Genomic DNA, 17,529 nt, shown 5'->3' with positions numbered 1-17,529 from the left:
AGTAATGAGAAGTGTGACAACTTGGTGTGTGTGTGTGTGTGTGTGTGTGTGTGTATAGTTTTGTTTTGTTTGCTTTTTGAGACCGGGTCTCACTCTGTTACCCAGGTTGGAGTGCAGTGGTGTAATAGCAGCTCACTACAAACTCCACCTCCTGGGTTCAAGCTATTCGCCCATCTCAGCCTCCCGAGTAGCTGGGATTACAGGTGCCCACCACCATGCCCAGCTAATTTTTCTATTTTCAGTAGAGACAGGATTTCACCATATTAGCCAGGCTGGTCTCAAACTCCTGACCTCAGGCAATCCGCCCACCTTGGCCTCCCAAAGTGCTGGGATTACAGGCATGAACCACCTCGCCTAGCTGGTATATTTTTTGTGTATTCCCAGCATGTTGCAAAATACGTTCCACCTGGCAAGAACTTAATAAATGTCATGTTAAATGAATAAATGAACAATTTTCAGATGAGGTGGCTAGAGATCATAGTCAATAGTGGACTTGGAACTCAGATTGGAATCTTGGAACTGGGAATCCCCAAGTATAACTCTCCTGCAGGGCAAGGACTGAGAGCTACTGGGAATGGAGTGCCGATAAATGACAGCGGCAAGAAAATAATCCAGCCTGGGCTCTGAGCAAGCGTTTGCAACTTGGTTAAGCATGCAGGCTGTCACTACCTCCCTGGTGGCTGTCTCCCTGGTGGCTGTCTCCCTGGTCTTTATTTATTTATTTAACCATTATCATTACAGTCCACCTATATCTACATGTGTGCTTATGCTCCACTTACAACCTGAGTTATTTTGGGGATGCACATTCAGACACCACCTCAGCCCTTGTATAGATTCCTCAGCACCAACCTAGCCATTTTTGCCCAAAGTCATCACTGCCAGACATTGCCCTGGAAAAAGATATCTTCCACACCAGAAATATAACTCCTTTCATTCTTCTTCCACTACTGCTTATACGGGACTGTGAAGATTTCTGTCCTGAGCTCTATGTCCCTTGTGTCTGAGCCCTGAGCAGTGCCTGTCATCTCCCCTCCCGCAGAGCCCTTGCAAATCACTAGGGGAGGTGCTGTCAGGGTCTGCTCCTTCCCAGGCTCTGTTTCTTCCCGTCCTGACACACCTGTGGGCTCAACCTTGCCCCCAGGCACTGACAATGCTTGAGGCTAATGCTCAGAATCTCAGTATCTTGTCAGATCAAACAGCTGTGACCCGGTTTCCCAGGCCTGCCTCCTGCTCCGTGTTCTGGAGTCCTGCTGGGTGACATGCCTACTAATGTGATTGCCAAGGTGGTCTCTTGTCTCCCTTCAAATATAAGGTACAATAAGAATGCTTACATTTATTGTGTGTTTACTATGTACCAGAAACTGCGATTATGCAATTTGTGTATGGGAATTAGTGCACTTCATCCTCACTCTATGAAGGAGGTAGCATTTTTGTTTCAATTTTACAGATGACAAAACTGAGCTAAGAAAGATTGCTGGAGGTCCCACTTCCAGTAAGTGGTGGAGACAGGCAATCTGCCTTCAGAGCCTGTGATCCTCGCCCTAAGGCTCTTACTAGATCCCTGCCTGGGGCTGGTGCTTAACCATTGACGGGTGTCCTGATGGAGGCTGTGTTTTGACTGCCTGCTCCACCCCAAACCCCAAACCCTGACCACTCCGTCTCCTGACTCAGCTGTCTGAGAGTAAGCACCAAAGTTGGTGGCAGCTGCTGGGCTTCGCTGAGTGATGGCATTAACAGGTCTTTACTGCCATCAGAGGGTAGGATGGACAGGAGACAGGACAGAGCAGAGGCATGCAGCTGTACTTGCAGTCTGCATGTCAGGGAGGGCCGCTGAAGGACCGGAGGAACTGCCAGCAACATTAGTTTGGAGGATTTGGGATTTGAGAGCTGCTACTTCTGGGGATGAGGCAGAGAAACCAAGCAAAGGTAACTGAAAGATGGGGTTTTTGAGCTGGTGGGGGGACTAGGGGAGGGACAGTGGGGGGTGGGGAGTTGGGGAGGGATAACATGGGGAGAAATGCCAGATATAGGTGACGGGGATGGAGGCAGCAAACCACATTGCCATTTATGTACCTATGCAACAATCCTGCATGTTCTTCACATGTACCCCAGACCCTAAAGTGCAATAAAATATATATATATATATAAAGATGAACATGAATGGAAATGTGAAATTAGGAGGAACCGAAGCTTTTGAGAAGAAAAAAAGCATTTGAGTTTTTTGGACTTGTGGGAGATGTGCTGTTTCAGAACACTGGATGTAAGCTCAGAGGAGATTTTAGACGTGGCCATTTAGATTTGAAATCCCCTCCTCCTCTAGTCTTCCTGCATTTTTTCCATATGCCCATTCTTACATATTGGCCACATGAGTCTTTGATTTTATAGGTTCCACTAATAAGTCCCCTTGTTAAAAGGCATCCTCCGTGGCCACAGTGATTTATTTAATGCTTCCCTCTTTCCTTCTTTATCACAATTGTGATTAAACAATTGTATGTCAATGTCACTTGTAAAAATAATTGATAATGACAGCCAACATTTGTTGAGTGTTTATTATGTTCCAGGTACTGAGCTGTGCTCTTTTTAGTCAGTAATCTCTTTAAATCTCACAATTATGATGCAGGTGTTATTATTATGTCCATTTTACAGTTGAAGAAACTAAAGATCAGAGAGGTTAAATAACTTATCCAAAATCACACAGGCAGTGCATGTGAAGCAGAAGAGAAAGCACAAGTACGGTCAGATTCCACACAGTTGTCAGAATCTTTTTTTATTTTTTGTTTTTTAAGACAGTCTCACTCTGTTGCTAGAGTGCAGTGGCACAATCTCAGCTCACTGTAACCCCATCTCCTGGGCTCAAGTGATTCTCATGCCTCAACCTCCCAAGTAGCTGGGATTACAGATGCATACCACCACTCCCGGCTAATTTTTGCATTTTTGGTAGAGACAAGGTTTCGCCATGTTGGCCAGGATGATCTCAGACTCCTGACATCAGGTCATCCACCCACCTCGGCCTCCCAAAGTGCTGGGATTACAGGCATGAGCCACCATGCCTGGCCAGAATCTAATTTTTAGAGACTCTTGTTATCTTCTTTTTATGGGTTCTGGTTACGGGATTATATGAATGATCTTCCTGAATTTTTCAGGATCTGATTTTCTAAAGTCTAGGCACGTCTGCCTCTGCCTCTGATTCACTTTCTTGCTAAACAAGCCATCTAGGTATATTTAGTCACATTATCCTAAGGATCCTACTATAGCAACTCCCTGGAGTTCAAAGACTCTGCTTCTTGAACTCCAGAGAGATGAAACTGTCAGGCCAACCAAAAATTTATCAGATATTCTGCTTTCAGCTGACACTTCCAAGAGAAGCTCTTCATTACCAAATGTATCTCCCTGTACATTTTATAATTAGCATTAGCATCATCCATACCTCTCACATGATTTGGGGTCCATCATATACCCTCAAAATGAAACTTGTGTTCTTTAACTGAGAAAGAGAAAATCAGCCCCTAACACCCAGGACCCAGCCTGTGCTCACAACTGGGGCCTTGGTATTGTCCCACTGAGCAAATTTCATAGAACATCAACATCAGACAAGGTCACAACATCAGACAAGGCCACTCTGACCAGGATGGGCCATGGCAAAACCAGGTTCACTCCATAATTATCCCTGAAGACAGACAAAAACACAACATTGTCCAAACCACAAAATGACCAAATAGTCACCCATCCTCACTAATATGAGTGGATACTGTTCTTTTATCAAATACAGTTTTTTGTTGTTACTGTTTGTTTGTTTGAAATGGAGTCTCAATCTGTGGCCAGGCTGGAGTGCAGTGGTGCGATCTCAGTTAACTGCAACCTCAACCTCCCGGGTTCAAGCAATTCTCCTGACTCAGCCTTCCAAGTAGCTAGGACTACAGGCACATGCCACTACGCCAGGCTAATTGTTTTGTATTTTTAGTAGAGATGGGGTTTCACCATGTTGGCCAGGATGTTCTTAATCTCTTGACCTCATGATCTGCCCGCCTCAGCCTCCCAAAGTGCTGGGAATACAGGCGTGAGCCACCACACTCAGCCAAATACAGTTTTAAATTGGCTTTATTTTTCCTACCTCCTTCAGAAGAATTGTTAAAGTATTCAGTCATAACACTGCCCCACTTTGAGAAAGCATCATCCAATTCAGAGTGAAGCTCCACTTTCTTGAACCCTTTCCAAAATCACCGAATGCAAACCCAAATCGTATCAATCATTCCTCCTACCCGCTTCCCACTGAGATGTTTCTATGGTGTATGTATGTATGTCATCATTTTTCCTCATCCAGGCTGGAGTGCAGTGGCATGATCATAGCTCATTGATGAAGCCCTGACCTCCCAGGCTCAGGTGTTTCTCCCACCTCAGCCTCCCGAGTAGCTGGGACTACAGGAACGTGCCACCATGCCCAGCTATTTTTTTTTTTTTTTTTGTATTTTTTGTAGAGATGGGTTTTTGCCATGTTGACTAGGCTGGTCTCATGCTCCTGAGCTCAAGCAGTCCTCCCACCTCGGCCTTCCAAAGTGTTGGGATTACAGGCGTGAGCCACTGCACCCAACCCTTCCTTTCAGTGAATCTATAAATCAGAATGTGCTCCACCACATGGTGGTCTGCTGTTGAAGTATGTTGACATACCTAAGTACTCCTCATGATACACATTGATACTTGCATATGATGGGCAGATTGTGTGCAATGCAGCTTGGGATGGAAAGAGCACAAGAACTTGACTCGCCTTAGGTTTGAATCCCACCTCTTCCTTTTCCTCCTCCTCCTTCTGTAAAAAAAAAAAAAAGAAAGAAAGAAAAGGTTTGAGTCAGATACTTGAATTTTCTAAACCTTATTTCTAATATTCTAATATCATTGGGGTTGTTATGAAGATTAAATGAGATCACAGATGCAGAATTTTCTAGGTAGAATATTGCCAGATTCTAGGCTGATGCTCAAGGACTGGGTGTTTCTTTCCCTGATCCCTTCTTGATTGAGTCAACTTCTTTTTTTTGTTGTTTTTTAATTAATTAAATTTTTTTGAGATGAGTCTCGCTCTGTTGCTCAGGCTGGAGTGCAGTGGTGCGATCTCAGCTCACTGCCATCTCTGCCTCCCGGGTTCAAATGATTCTCCTGCCTCAGCCTCCTGAGTAGCTGGGACTACGGGAACACACCACCATGCCCCACTAGTTTTTGTATTTTTAGTAGAGACAGGATTTCACCATGTTGGTCAGGCTGGTCTCAAACTCCTGACCTCATGATCCACCTGCCTTGGCCTCCCAAAGTGCTAGGATTACAGGTGTAAGCCACCATGCCCAGCCGAGTCAACTTCTATAAGGCATTTTATCCAACTGCCATACTACAGCAATATATTTTAACCGACCAAACCTTAAGGATCTTAGAAATTGTACATCAAAATCTCCAGTTTATTCAACTTCCTATTGTCTGTGCCATAACTCACTGATATATAAAGGCCAATGAGTAAGGAGTACTAATGTATTTTATTCATTCTAAGATACACAGCCTCTTTGCCCACATTTTAATGAGACATCTTAAAAGGAAGATTTGTGAATGCAAATTGGTATGTGTCTTATAATCAGTGGCGTGTCATGGTTTAACTGGCAGCTTTGTTTCTTTGTGGAACATAAAATATCTATGAGTGTTACATCAATAGCATCTTAGATTGAATAAAATATAACATCTTTTATAAATTATTGGATACTTTTTTTATTATTATTTCACCTTTTCCCCATTGTATCTAGGGGTTTTGTCTGTGTCTTATTTTAATTCTGACCCTAAAGTTCTAAAATCAAATGTAAACTCAAGAAGTAAATTTTTTAAGTATTTGGGCTAAAGACCTGTAAGTTATAATCAGAGTCCAAGTCATGTTTAGTAGGGATATTTATAAGATGAGCTCTGACACAGATCCAAAAACAAGTTGATACAACAAATGGAAATTGCTACGCAATTGATACTATTGTGTAATGGTGTTAAAATAATGATAAAAATAATCTGAATAAGTTCTGTGAAGGTTTTGTTCTATTTGCCTTTAAGTGGAACATCATCTTCAGAACAAGAAGACAACAAAATAATGCTTTGCTAAGAGGATAAAAGAATATGACCTAAGTCTATTAGTAATATAACACTCTGTGAATGCACTCAAGTTAATAGCATCTTTAAGCAATAGATACTTTTTCAATTACATTAATGCGAAGAAATAAATAGACTAAGTGAGAGTAAAGTGGTCAGAGACACATGAATTGGACTAGTTGCTTGGCTGTTTGGTTATTTATAACCAACTCTTGGGAAGAAAAAAAAACATCTTCAACAATCTCTTGATGGGACATCGATTTGAATTTTCATAACTTAGATCTACTTAATCTTCATAGGAATGCAATATTTTGTTACCCCATCTTTGGAGAAGGTTTGAAACTCTTGGTAATTTGTTTGTAATGAGTTGTGTGACATCTTTTTCTTCCTGATCAATCTTTTGTTGTACTGTCATGGAAGCTTTATTACCATAAGGGGTTGCTGACTAGGTGTGATGCTACAATTTCATGCAATGTAATTCCTCTAGGGGCATTTCCTTCCTGTCCTTTACTGAGTTCTAAATGACCCTCTTTTCACTGATTTTGAGTTGCACACAAGAGTGATTGCAAATGCTACCCTTTTGGAGTATCCGTGTAAAACTGCTGTTTTATTTCTGCTTTAAGGGATTTAAAATGTTCAATCCCCTTATTTAAAGTGGTGCTTTGGCTACTTTTGTAAAGAATGTGGTGTTCTGAGAGCAAATAACTGAAATGGATAGGCCACACTCTTATCTTCATGGACCCTCACAAATGGAAAAGTAAAGATATGGATATGGAAAGAGAAAGTGGTCAGGAAAATTGCCATAAATAACAGAGCAATGATATCGGGCTACATTTGGCACCAGTTTTGTTGTGTTTTAAAAAGGATAAATATGCTTCCCTTTAAGAGAATACAAGAGCAGCTCTTCCTGCTGTGAACCTCTTCCTTGGGCATCCTCCCAGCAGGTTGCATGGGGTGAGAAGTGGCCCAGGTTATTACTGTGATTGAGGGCATTCCTCCAGCACATTTTCTTTCTCCACATTCTCACGCCTCCCCCTTGACTTTTGTGGGATAGGATTTAAGAGTCTACTGCAAATGTCTGATACAAGTTAGGAGTTGTAGGTGCATTCCTGATTTTAGAACTACCCAAATAAAAAGGAAAGGAAGTGGGGAAGAAGGAAGGAAAGAAAAAGAAAGGAAACAAGAAAGGGAGAAGGGAAAGAGAGAAGGATGGAGCGAGGCAGAGAGGGAGGAAGGCAAAAGAGAAAGGGAAAGAATTACAAACTCAAACCCAGTGCTTCTTGCACCTTACCACGGGTGTGCATCACCTGGGGGCTTTTTTATAATGCAGATTCTGATTCGGTGGGCCTGAGACCTGGGTGGACTGGGGCCTGAGCATCCGTCTTTCTCAGAAGGTCCCAGGGGATGCCAATGCTGCTGGCCCAAGGTTCACACCTTGACTACAGAGACCCTACACTAAGAATGCAGCTGTCACTTAGCTTATTATTAACATTATTTTAAAGATGGTTGTTGGGGGATGCTTATTTCGTAGGAATTTAGTCAAGTTTCCCTGAGAAAAAGTGGGGCACAGGAAAAGGATGTCTCTGGTGGGACCCACTCTTCCCCTCCCACCACTTCTCTGCCATTTCCCCTCCTCCATCCACCATACTGGGAACCTAAGTGCTCTGGGGCCAGGTTCCATAGATGCAGAGGAAAATATCTGAAAAAAGCAATTTCTATTACGATATTGATGATTTATTGTGGTCTGTCTTTTTGAACTATTTGCTTTTCATGTATAATGTAGTGTAGTCTTCATGTCAGATCGAATTGGATTCTGATTCCAACTCTATCACTCACTAACTGTGACCGCAGGTGAATTGTTTAACTTGTCTAGACCTTAGTTTCCACATCAGCAAAATGGGAATGATGGTCCTAATTACACAGAAATTCTGTGAAGATTTAATGAGAAAACAGATACAAAATACTGAGTATAGTGGCTGGCACATGTTAAGTATTGAGTCAGTGGCCGCTATTATAAAATATTTGAGCAGTAGCGTAGCCTAATTGGATAAAGACTCGGTCCTTCCATCAATGAGAAAGCCCGGTCACACTCATCTCTCTGCACTTCCTCATCATGCTGGACAGGCAGTCAGTTAATATCTATTTTTTTAGACAGTTTATACAGTTTCATTTCCTGTATAAATAAATGGAATAATCATAAACACCTAATAGGCTTATTGTAAGAGTTTATGAAATAATATATACAAAGTAATTAGTGTATGACCTGGTACATAGAAATATGTATATATGAAAGAAATTACATTACTATCTCTTAAATATAAGGGTTGAGGGAAGAAAGGAATTATTTATTCAAGAGAAGTTTGAATAAAGAGGAGCATTGGCCACACATTCCTGTGCCTAGAAGAACAAAGCAGTGAGCATGCTGTGATTTCTCAAATCCTACCTCGCTAACACAAAACACTTGGAACTCCCAAATGCTCCAAACAGACCAGTGTCCATCTACGGCCAGTCACTGGTCAAAAGGAAAGTGAAAAAGAAAGCACAATGATGTGAGTTTTTCATTAGGCTGAAATTCTTCATTTCAAAGGATTGTCTTTAGGTCGGGAACACATCCTTTGGGGTGGGAGAAGGGCATTAAAATACCTTGTTTGATCATGATAGTGCATGGCAATTAAATTTTTTTCTTGGCAAAATTAAATTTCAAGTTCCATATTCCTATTGACCCAATTATTAATGTTCTCATTTAATATGACTGCCCTGTGAAAATTCAAAGTCTGAGGGAGTCCACAGTCTATGATGATCTAATCACCTGCCCTTTGCAGTCACAAATGCAGCTACTGCCAATGAGGAACCACTGTTTTCTGTGTTGAAGGTCTCTGAGATCTTGTACTGTGCGAATTATCAGAAGTGACTGCACCCAAAGGCCATCATTTCCAATTGAAATAATGGTTTATTCTGTTGTAACTCATGCTTAAATCATATTCTGCATGACAGATTAGTAGCCTCCTAGCCGCTGAAGGGTTGTGCAGAGTTCAGACCTCTGGAAGGCATCTGGGATCTTGGAGAAGAGGGGAATGAGATATCACTGTAGTTCCCAGGATAACTGTGGTCTGAGCCAAGAGTGTGGACTCATGTCACCATGACACAGTGATCTCTGTTCCATCCTCATCTCCTCTTCAGGCTTCAGTTTCCAGGTATCCATGTGGGGCCACTTGGCTAATAGTCTCAATATGTAAAAACAGTTCAAAATCTTATTAAGACGGTGTCAGATGGGGAAGTCCTGTAGGTCTGTAAGGTTGCAGAGAGAGCCTTGCAGATGTTAGAACACAAATCAGAATGTTTTAGAAGTGGGCTGGAGTGGGTGGGATTTGCAGAAAGAACTGCTGTGTTCTCTGGCCTTGCCTTTCCAGACCACAGTACTGTAACACAGGTGTTAGGTAAGAAAACATGGACGAGCTCCACTCACCTCGCCCACAGCTCCTCGCTCCCAAAATGTTCTTTTGTCTCTCTCTTCACCTAAGCTAGTCCCACAATTTCAAAGATTATTTAATAGCTTTTGCCATTTTTCAAGCACATTTAAAGCCAGCTCTTAATAATTCTTGCCTGTTTTACTATGAGTGGGTGAACTGAAAACAATTTAAAACTAGGTCAATCACACCACCTTGAAGAATCTAGATCTTGCCCCCTTGCCGTTAAGCCCCACGATGATTTGGCGACCAGCCAGGAGAGAAAATCTGTGTTGTTAGTGAAAGCAAAACACTGTTACAAAGGTAGATCTACAGCTGAAGAAAGGCACTGATACCTTTCAAATGCTTCCTCTTTTGAACAATTCATATCTTGTCTTTCTATTCTCAGTGTAGCTAATGAGTTAGAAAACAAAATCATATTTTGTCTTAATTTCCCACCAAATGATATGTTTATGAGGTCATTCACAAGGACCTGTAATAGACATGTTGATGATTTGTATGTTCGATTTCTTGTTGGGGAAAAACAGCCATATTTAAATTCCTGTAGATATAAGCATTCCTTTTTTGGGGGGACAGAGTCTCGCACTGTCGCCCAGGCTGGAGTGCAGTGGTGCAATCTTGGCTTACTGAACCTCTGCCTACTGGGTTCAAGCGATTCTCCTGCCCTAACCTCCAGAGTAGCTGGGATCACAGGCACCCGCCACCACGCCCAGCTAATTTTTTTTTTAGTAGAGACGGAGTTTCACTATGTTGGTCAGGCTGATCTCAAACTCCTGATGGTGTGATCTGCCCACCTTGGCCTCCCAAAGTGCTAGGATAACGGGTGTGAGCCAAGGTGCCCAGCCACTATAAGCATTCTTAACAATTTGCACTAATTTGGGCCGGGCATGGTGGCTCAAGCCTGTAGTCCAGCACTTTGGGAGGCCAAGACAGGCAGATCACCCAAGGTCAAGAGTTCGAGACCAGACTGACCAACATGGCAAAACCCTGTCTCTACTAAAAACACAAAAATTAGCCAGGCGTGGTGATACATACCTCTAATTCCAGCTACTAGGGAGGCTGAGGCAGGAGAATGGCTTGAACCCAGGAGATAGAGGTTGTAGTGAGCCGAGATCATGCCACTGCACAGCTGGGGCTACAGAGCGAGATCCCATCTCAAGAAAGAAAAAAAGAATTTGCACTAATTTAGAAGTGATTTTCCTGAAGCACGTGTAAGTATAGGGACAATTTTCAAAATTTGAGACTCCTTTCTGGGGTTTCTTGAAAGAAAACTAGTAACCCAATATTGTATGAAAACTGAGTCGGTGGAATCTGGCAGCAAGCTGTGGGCAGGGCTCCTTTCACAGGCAGGTGACGGCTGCAGTCCCACAGAGCCCCACACCCAGCAGAACCCCACGGCTGGGATTTAATGCCCTGAGGTCACCATCCTGAATTTCTTCAGAATTTGTCTGTGAATGTGTGGGAAAGCCCAATGGGACATCCAAGCGTGTGGAAGGATGAAAGGGGCTTAGAGCCTCCACACCTCCCCAGGAGAGGACAGGCTCCGGCTACCCACTTCCTGCCCCTGGTGGCCCTGGAAGCCTGAGTGTGGCTGTCATGTGCTCCACTCTGCCCTCCTCAGGGCGCTTGGGCTCAGGTGAGGAGAAGGTCATATACTCAGTCATATGCTCAGGGTGCAACTCATCAAGGGTCTTCCTGCCCAACCTCGATCCAGGTCTCCAACACCTCCCAGCCGGGAGGTTACAATCCCTTGGGTTCTCCCATCTGTGATAGGTTGGGGTGATGCCTTGGGGAAAGAGAGATTGATTTCCCAGCTCCAGGCCAGGACCTTTGTTCTCTGAAAGAACTTATACTCTTGTAGAGATAGCAGTACTCAAGGGATAATCTCTACCCGCAGAGTTCTCCAACTGCCTCAGGTATGTCATGGAATTTTGCTAAAATACATTTGATGAGTATCCCTTTTTTTCATGTCTCTCTGAGAAAAAGTATTTACAGAAATTGAGACCTTTATTGGCCTGGATATCACAGAAGTAGCTCTGCTTTTATTAGATAGATGTGAAAACAAATGATAAAAAATTGTTGGAGGCAGACTGAAGGGATATTTAGTTAATTTGGGGGGAAAAAGGTCATTAAGGTCTTCTATAGCACAGACTAAATCTACATATAAAAAGGAAGCAATTACTGAGGAATTTTGGCAGATGCTACAAAAACATCTTCAGTCCAAATAAGAGATTTGTAGGGTTTCTTTTTGTGTTTTAGCTAAATATCCCAAATCTCCCTTTGGCTTTTCATGTATAGATGCAGCCTTAAAATAAAGATTTAGAACCACTTAGGACCAAGACCCCTCACCCGAAGAAAGCTGGACTTCCCTCTATTGGAGCCAGATAAGTCACTAGCTAGAAGAATAAAGGAATGTATTTTTCATATTAACCTAATCACACAGTCTCAGTTCTCCAGGCCTCAATGGATGAATTTATAAGCACTTGAGAATGTCATTTGCAAAAACACACAAACCCTTATGTGGATTAATGAATGTTTGATTTTCAAGCATGACTTGTAGAATCAGCTTTAGAGTCTCAAATTCTACTGGGGGTCTGTATAGTGTTCTGTACATAAATACCTGTGTGGCCAGTATCATAAAGAAATCCTAACTGGCAATAAAAAGTGACGAACAGTGACAGTGGCTCAGCAGAGATTTTTATAGACACCTCCACTCCCTCCTTGGTATTTAGTAATCTTGAAAAAATTGAAAGAAAGAGAAGTTTAATTTAGAGGGAACTTCTTCTCTGCTTAGCTGGGGTTCACTTGCCCAACATGAAATAATAATGCATTCAACTGTCTGTCTTAGAATAAGTAAGCTTTGCGTCACCTCCTTCACTGGTGGAAACTGTACACAGTGGGTGAGAAAGGTGTGAATACCAGAGAAACCTGAGGGATCTCTGTGACTTTCATGTGATTATGTTTGTGCTAGTGCAGAGAGCACAGAAACCCAAACTCTCCATCTGAAGAACCCAATTCATAAAAAATGCATTGGTCATTAACCAGGGAATCTTAAGCACTGTACTTTGGAGGGACTGCCAGCACACAGGAGGAAGTGAAGCTGCTTTGCCCGGGATGAGCAATTTATATTTGCAATTCTGTTCCTTTCTCAAACTGCCCTGGTCATCATAGCCTCATTGCAAAGGGTAAGGCTCCAGAAAGGAGCATATATTCTCGAGATTAAAAATACTATATTTGTTTCTTAAAATGACTTACTTGGAAGAGTCAACTCCAAAAAGAGGGAATAATTCAAAACTGTGCAAGAGGGAACATCTGTTTTACTTTTAGTATAGCTAAGAGATGCTAAGCCTGGTTTCCCTTGGTCAATGAAAATCTGTCATACTAAATTAAAAAAAAATAATTTGTAAAATAAAAATGAACTTGCTATGAGGAGCGCGGCGACAGTCATCGGTGATGGTTGTTTAGGAACTTGGCTTGAGCTGGGTGGAGAGAGTGGAGTGCGGGAGACTCAGTCTCCAGAAGGGCACTGAAGAAAGGCTTATGATGCTCAGGCGGTCACCCTTCTCAGCTCTGTGGGTCACAGTCTCTCCAGAGCAGAGGAATCTGCAAGCAACCCTATGGGTTTCAGATGTAAGATCAACCCTGCGACCAATGCTGTTGAGTGAACAAATAACCTTTTGACAACCAGGTCTTATAATGATTAATAATAAGTTGCATCCAAGTGTACCATCCAAACTCCGAATCAGTCTTTTGATGTCTTCACCATTTATGACCTATCCTTTCCAAAATACATTCAAGTCAGGGTTTCTTGTATTTGCAGAGAATTAACTCCTATTATATAGCTATTTTAAATTTTATATTATAACCCCTTTAAAATCAGTTATTATACTTTTAAGATTACCTGTGAACAAATCATAATTACAAAAGAGATGTATCTGAGATGATTCCTCCTCTTGCTAAGCTAGAAGTCAATCAGCAGTATGATACAAGAATGGTCCAGATAAAGAAACTTGGAAGGCCAAGGGGATTATACTACCTGCCGACCCATCTGCCATTCAAAAAATTGATTGCATATGGCAGTCTCAGTGCAAAGGAGATTCAGCCTTGACTGGGCAACATCTAAGCCACTGCTGGCTCCCTGTAGTCTTTAGTCACAGGTAGAGTTTCACAAAACATTCATGTGAGCTACTCTTTAAATGCTCTGTCAGTGGCGTCATGAGGGATATCAACCTCTGTATTCAAGAAGCTTCACAAATGATTCACAGGCCTGGATGAGAACCACTGGTATAAGCTACCATCTGTGTGACAATCTGGAACCTCTTTGCCACTATCTTTGTGCCATATTGCCTGCTTATGCTACCATGAATTAAAGGAAGCACTATATATGTAAACATTTTGCTTCATAGGCTCTTCAAGATCCAACTAGTTAGTTCAGTTCCAGTCATCCAATGATACCAAGGACAGAGTTAGGGTCAGTGCACAGTGGCCACCTTTAGCCAGTGTGCAAGAGCGTGTGAGCTGCACACAAAGGGACAGAGCAACAGGAATATGAATTGAGTTGACTTGGGGCAGGTCATCATTATAGACAAATTAAATAATATTAACTATTATTAGATTAAATACAATTTAGGCTGGGCATTGTGGCTCATGCCTAAAATCGCAGCACTTTGGGAGGCCAATGCGGGAGGATCACTTGAGGCCAGGAGTTCAAGACCAATATGGGCAATGGAATGATATGCTATCCATACCAAAAAAATTGGCTGAGTGTAGTGGCTTGCTCCTGTAGTCTCAGCTACTCAGGAAGAGGCTGAAGCAGAAGGATTGCTTAAGCCCAGGAGATCAAGGCTTCTGTGAGCAATAATCACACCACTGCACTCTAGCTGGGGATACAGAGTAAGATACTGTATCTTTTAAAAAAAATTAATTTTTTATTAAATAATAATAATCAAGAGAAATAGCAGTTATATGACAAGCATGCATAATTTCAAGACAGTTACATATATATTAGCTCATTTAATCCTCACAACAGCAATGCCGTGAGGGGGTACTATTATCATCCCTGACTTTTACAAGGTGATGCGTGAAGTTGCAAAACACACCAGAGTTCACTTTCTCAGTTAAGTGGTAATGCTAACTTTAAACCCAAGCAGAGTTTACATTTTTTTAGAGTCCTTTGTTTTAACCCTTACAGCAAACTTCTTTTAATATCTAAACTGGAATTGAGGTAGAATTTGCCAATAAGCTAATAATTTCGAGATATTTTGAAGGTTTATGTTAAATAGCAGTGAGTAGTCAAGTGGATGCCAGTACCTATCTTAAAGGAATTATACCACTGCTCAATTAAAAGCCAACCCCCTATTTCTATTGAGTGAATATTCACAAAATGTGAATGAAATGACAGCATAAAGTGATGAACCAGCAGCACAGCCCCTGACCCACAGAGCTCGTAGTTGCTGCCTCAAAAGCACAAGCTGTTAACTTCAGAACAGATGGAATTCCTTGGTCTCCAGAGATGTAACGTGTTTCCTAAGCTCCTGGTCAGGAGAAAACTACCCAACCCATTCAAGTTTGTGTTTTCATATCTGTGCCCACGAAAATATCCAACCTCAAATTCTCTGCGAACGTTCAGCTAAGTGTTGCTTCAAATCTCTCTGAAACCCTTAGCCAATGTCATTTATTCATTCTGACTGCCTGATTCCCCCTCTGGCTCTGAGAAGGCCCCTGATTCCAGAGCTGCCTTCCAACCAGACGGATTAGTTTATGGTCCTACAAGGTTATGTGTGATACATGTGTTTGGGGAAAATGGAGATGCACATTAAGAAGAAACATTACTTTTGGATCCAGGCAGGAGAGCATACATAATCTCCTCTAGAGCCTGTGAAAGACTTCATTTTACACATTAAATTGTGTGGAATTGCCCTGGACTACACTGAACGTGGTTTTTGAGAATAACCAGCCTCAGAACAAGCTGCTGAGCACCAGCTAGGCCTCCAAGCAACAAAGAATAAATGTAAGCAAATGTAATCTGTGTAAAGTTGAGGGGAACAAATGCACAATCTTGTTGACACTGTGCCTGTGTGAGACCAATCCTAAACGTTACAATGGCATGCATTAGAAACAGAGTCAAAAAGTGGCCTTGGTATGCATGAAAGAAACATGAGACAGAAGGGCCTGACGTGGCACGGAAATGTTTAAGCATGAAGGTATTCATTTTCTAATTGTTTAAAAGGGCTTTTCCATTTTTCTGTGCATTGTAAAAACTCTCTTTTCATAGTCTGGCATAAAAACCCATGCCTGGCAAGTATGGGAAAACAACCAAATTTTTTTTAAACTGTGCATTTTTAGCCATTTGAGAATTTACCTAATCTGAATATTTGACCAAAAGCAACACTTTAACACCTCACAAGCTCTTTGAAGTATATAAGGTTCTGCTGAGAATTTTAGGGCAAAATTGGACTTGGGTATATAAGAAAGAACAGAGACTTGTAAGATTTGCACTGCCCAAGACATCTCCCAGCTTAAACTGCTGTGCTTTTAAGTATAATAAGTAAATCACATATAAAAAATTTAGAAGAAATCTTCTGCACATTATGGGGAAATGGTTGGCATCTTATGATGGGTCATCTTACCCTTGTTATTAAATGACAGCAATCATTAAAATGCCAAACATATTTTGACAGAATTTACTTTATAAAATGTCAGCAAGTCTGTGTTTTTATTAGTTTGTTCCAAATCAATTTAGAAATTTCAATAGAATGCTTGTAAGTATTCCCCAAGCAATGTCCGTTCCTGACTTTCTGCACAAAAAAATATTACAAATTAATCAGATTTTCAGATTTCTGCATAATGGCTTTGCACGTTTATTGCTTAATCCTATTATAAAATGCTGTTATGATTGACACATCGCGGTGGAGATAGAAGTCAATTGAATAATATGTAGCAGTCAATTTTATTTGTAGCTTAATGTGCTGAAGTATTTTTTGCCGTTTCTATTATTTATAAGTCTGTCCCTTTGGAGAATATATAGAAGAATTTGTTTTAAATGAGCCAATAATACCTTCTTTAAAATTTATAAGTGTGACACAGTCATATCTTTCTTTCTGGGTTTTCCATGGCATGCTGGTAAACAGGGTTTGAATTGTCTTCCACTTGTTATTCATAGGACAAACATCAGGAAAGAGGATCTTGTTAAGGTTTGCTTGGAATTGGATTTCAACCACCCATTAGAAAACTCCAAGGAAACAAAAGCTACCAAGTAGAAATTCTCAAAAATTGGGACTGGTTTTATTTGTTTGTTTGTGTATTTATTGTTTCTGCCACTATCTTACCTGCTACGATTTGTCCTGAAACAAAGCACAGAAACACACACAGAGAAATGATCATGTTAAAAGGGTTTGAAGGATTTGCTTTTGGGTGGAATTTCATTTTCTCTGCTCTGATGTCCAATAGGATTCCAGTAAAGGAAGCAAGTTGTGTTCTGTGCTTAGCATAGTGGAACTCCCTGTTGCTCTTGTGGGATTCCTACTGTTTCAATTAGCACCTGGGACACTTGCTTAGGGAGAGCCATATTCTTTTTAGGACATTGTGTAAGGTTATATGGAAAAAGCCTTTGTTTTCAGGAAAGTGATGTCATAAGATTCAGAGTTCAAAGAGCATGGAAGAAGGCCACAGGAGTATGAAGGAGATGGGGAAAGCCATATTAGGGGAAAATATTGATGGGCTTGGTCATATCTTGGATCACACTTCAATTTTAGAAAATTTAGATTAGCTATGGCTCACCTGTACTTAAAGGGTGCAGTTCCCCACACATATGATACACTGGCATACTCTATGCAAACAGGTTTAACGTAAGTTTAGTGAAACTGATGATTGTTCTACATTCCCTGCCATTCTATTCTTCTACCTCTCGATGAACTTGGCCATCCTGAATGTCTCTCACCATCATTTATACAGTTCA

The 17,529-nt window shown here is 41.5% G+C and overlaps 1 protein-coding gene across 3 annotated transcripts in view; it reads left to right on the top strand.

The window, feature by feature from the left end:
• POU6F2 (POU class 6 homeobox 2) overlaps positions 1-17,529 on the top strand; it is a 469,381-nt gene that overhangs the window by 197,943 nt on the left and 253,909 nt on the right. The gene's annotated exons all lie outside the window — the stretch shown is intronic.

The sequence above is a fragment of the Aotus nancymaae genome, unplaced genomic scaffold (genome assembly GCF_030222135.1).
Source record: "Aotus nancymaae isolate 86718 unplaced genomic scaffold, 86718_ANA_hifiasm-v0.15.2.pri h1tg000065l, whole genome shotgun sequence".
Taxonomy (NCBI): Eukaryota; Metazoa; Chordata; class Mammalia; order Primates; family Aotidae; genus Aotus; species Aotus nancymaae.
This window is presented reverse-complemented; position numbering and strand designations above follow the sequence as displayed.